This window comes from Amblyomma mixtum, chromosome 1 (assembly GCF_055824585.1).
Source record: "Amblyomma mixtum isolate Tamu chromosome 1, ASM5582458v1, whole genome shotgun sequence".
Lineage (NCBI taxonomy): Eukaryota > Metazoa > Arthropoda > Arachnida > Ixodida > Ixodidae > Amblyomma > Amblyomma mixtum.
In genome coordinates, this window is record NC_143012.1 from 56,917,035 (window position 1) to 56,921,085 (window position 4,051).

At 42.6% G+C, this 4,051-nt stretch overlaps 1 pseudogene; it reads left to right on the top strand.

The window, feature by feature from the left end:
* The first annotated feature begins 1,001 nt into the window (after positions 1–1,001).
* On the top strand, positions 1,002–2,654 carry LOC149366358 (uncharacterized; annotated as a pseudogene).
* The last annotated feature ends 1,397 nt before the right edge of the window (positions 2,655–4,051 follow it).

The window sequence follows — 4,051 nt, forward strand, 5'->3', positions numbered from 1 at the left end:
TATAGACAGCATTCTTTTAATGCATGTTCTCGTGACACACATTATAGGGGCTAAAAGAACACAATTTTAACAACCTTGCATTATACAAAGGTGTGACCGAGAAAGAGCTCGCACTCGATTGGATACCTGACATGATACTGAGGCGTTCCTCTTTAATTAGGCAACAGATTTTAAAAAAATTTCTGGAAACTGGAGCTTGGTGATATCAAAGACTCATTGTTTGCTTTCATGTTGCGCTCTTCAGAGTGGCTGTATAATCCGTTTAATTTGTATTTGATCAGGATGAATTATAAAATCTTTAAAATCACTTTTCGGCCAAGTACGTTATGCGGCAGCAGCGGCGACGGCGTACGGACTGGACCTAATCAGCTTCCTGCAATTTTTCAGGCTGAGGCTCGTGCTTCTCAAGTGAACTGCAAGTTTCCAAGGCCGCGTTGCTGCCTGGTCGAGGAGCGGGCGTCTATCATCAGCGCATCGCAGACTTGACTGAATCAACGCGCCTGCCATCTATGCAAGTTTAAAGAAATCAGCGAACCATTATCACTTCCTCGGGGGGCGGTGTATTCGTCGGAGCATTTTGGTCATTCTGGCAGCAGCGGCGACGGCGTACGGACTGGAGCTAATCAGCTTCCTGCAATTTTTCAGGCTGAGGCTCGTGCTTCTGAAGTGAACTGCAAGTTTCCAAGGCCGCGTTGCTGCCTGGTCGAGGAGCGGGCGTCTATCATCAGCGCATCGCAGACTTGACTGAATCAACGCGCCTGCCATCTATGCAAGTTTAAAGAAATCAGCGAACCATTATCACTTCCTCGGGGGGCGGTGTATTCGTCGGAGCATTTTGGTCATTCTGGCAGCAGCGGCGACGGCGTACGGACTGGACCTAATCAGCTTCCTGCAATATTTCAGGTTGGTTGATATTTTTCTTATAAAGCTTCCTAGACATAACCCTGATTGTCTCGTCGCTGCTGCTGCCACAAGTGTCCATTTTTGATGTCGTAGAACTTTCTTCGGTGTGCTGTTTTAGTTCTTGGCCTTCGCCGTCCGGCTATGCCGAGAACTGAGCAGGGCGCCCTAGGGGATGTTGCAAAGGCTCTGGAAAAGCAACCTAGCACTATCAAAGAAGTTGTGAAGGTACTTACCGAACTCGTAGTCAAGCTAGATGCATTCGCCAAAGAAATAAAAAAGATGTAGCCAAGGTTGATGCTTCAAGTACTGAAATCCACACTGAACTCGGTGGCATTCGTAGCTCTATTGGGTTTATGAATGATGGATTTGAAGAATTCAAGAGGGATATTGAGCGTTACAGGGAGGAACTTGCTGTAGTGAAGGCAGAAGCTGAGCAATGTCGCGTGGCAAACGAAGAGTTGAAGGAGGAACTTAAACAGGCAAGGAAGGAGATAATAGGGCTGAAACAATATAGTAGAAGCATGAACCTTGAAATTCAAGGACTTCCGGTTGCAGATAATGAAGAACTAGACAAGGCCGCTGCGGACATTGCAAAATGTCTGGGCACAAGTCTCACTGATGATGACATTGACGTAGTGCATCGTGTGCCTTCGAAAGATAAGGAGAAACCTAACATTGTGGTAAGGTTCTTCTCAAGAACTGCTCGTAAAAAGTTGCTGTCAGCTGCCCGGAAGGAAACTCTGAAAGCAGATAGGCTGGGATTTGACACAAGCGACCTCGTGTACATAAATGAGCATTTGTGTGTCGAGAACAAGGTGCTGCTGGGTAAAGCTCGAAAGCTCAAAAAGGAGAAAAATTGGAAATACGTGTGGGTGTCGCAAGGAAAGATTTTAATGCGCAAAAGTGACAACTCTTCAATCCTGCATGTTAACTGTGAGGCGGACCTGGCGAAGGTCGCTTAAGCGTTTTTATCAGCACATGGACTGCCAAAATAGAACGTTGCTTGACAAGTATAACAACTGGAAACATGTGAATATGACTTCTCTTGTTTGTGTTTTTCGGCATAAAGATTTTGACACTTTGAAATTTAAAACAGCTGTTTACTGCTTCGTCATCTCAACCCTTGTTTCTGCCTGCGATGCTAGACTAGCCATTAATGAGGTTTGTAAATGTCTGTGTAATGGCTGTACTAGGAGTGCCTGTAGTGCCATTTTCCTCGATGTAGATTTAAAATTTACTGACTTTTGTGCCGTGCCCTGTAAAGTGTACAACTTTTGCACAGACGTAGTCACAAGAATTGTTTCTGTGCCATGCTATCAGTATGCCCATTGCAGTTTACATTTGCATTTTTTCAAAACTTCGTTTTTTCAAATCTTTTGGCTTCTTCGCAGTACCGTTAATAGATTGCTACATATCGTGTCTCTGAGGTCATGGCATCAGTGAAGGCTTCAAGTTACGATTTCTTGACACCTGACGAGCTGAGCAACCGTTATCAGGTAAAAAAACAGTAACATTTCGTTTCTGCATCTGAATGCTCGATCAGCTCGAAACAAAAGCGATGATATATGCGCCTTCCTTTCCAGCTTTAGCTTTACGTTTGACGTTATGATAACTGAGACATGGTACGATAGCCACTCTGCTGTTCTTAATCTACCTGAATACTCTACATTTTTTCTTAACCGGAGCTCTAAAAGAGGTGGGGGGGTTGCGTTGCTGTCGAAAACATTTTTAAAATGCGAATTACTTGGCACTTTCTGTGTGGTAACCGATGACTACGAGGTTCTTACCTTAAAATCTAATTCCTTGCTTTTTACTGTCACATACCGCCCACCCGGCGGAAGCAGTAACAAATTTCTCCATTTTATAGACGAGTACTTCAGCTGAGTAAACGATCATAAATACACACTCATATTAGGCAGGGACTTGAACATAAACTTGCTTGAAAAGTCAACACTTCAACAAGAATTCTACACTATACTAGAGACCAACGCATTTTTCAATATCAGAAATCAACCAACACGCATTACGCCCGAAGTATCAGCGTTACTAGACACCTTCATTACTAATGCATGTGATGAATTGTCAATATCCGATGCACTGGCAGCTGATCTTAGTGATCACCTGCCAATTTATTTAATTACAAATCTCATAGTCCCCCATAACAAACCTGCAAAAAGGTTTGCTATGCGTATTCAAGACATAAACCAGACTACCTTACAAACATTTTACGATAAACTGTTGCAAGTAAATTGGAGCAGCGTCCACGAGGAAACCCATGTTGATGAAGCTTACGGTATTTTTATTGCCACCTATAAGCAGCTGTATTGTGAGTCTTTTCCATACAAAACCAGAGTGTCAGCTTCGAAGGCACGTAAGCCGTGGATAACTAAGGAATGCCTAAAGGCGATACGAATTAAAAACATACTTTTTTAAACGCTTTCTAAAAACAAAAGATATTGACGATCTTAAGAAGTTTAAGGCTTCGAGAAATAAAGCCAACAGTATCAATCGGCAAACCAAAAGAAACTACATGAGTAACCAATTTAACGACGATGTAATGAAGCACTCTGATATTGTTTGGGGGCGACTCAATAATTTGCTGAAATCAAAAGAGAAGACTGTAGTAGATGAAATAGTCACGGCACTCACTTGTCCGGTTCTCAACTAGCAGATGCTTTCAACGATTTCTTCGTGTCCATTGCAGACAGCACGCAACCAAACCAATACCTCAACAGCTTGAGTCAAAAGGTCAGCGAAACCGCGTTTTTAACCCCTGTTACAACTAACGAAGTTCTTTCGGTCTTACAGTCGCTTAAAAATAGTAAAAGTAAGGACATAGACGACCTCCAGATACTTCCAGCGAAGTATACATCCCACATACTTGCTCCAATATTAGAACACATAATAAACTTGGCATTTTCCTCTGGAACTTTCCCGAAAAAGCTACAGATTGCCAAGATTACCATCATTTTTAAAGGAGGAGACGCTAATAATTTCTCCAACTACCGACCTATATCGATCTTGCCAGTTTTTTCGAAATGCTTTGAAAAGCTTTTACAAGTGCGCATTACAAGCTTTATTAACAAACACAAAGTCATATCACCTTCCCAGTTTGGTTTTGTCAAAGGAAAATCAACGCAAACAGCGT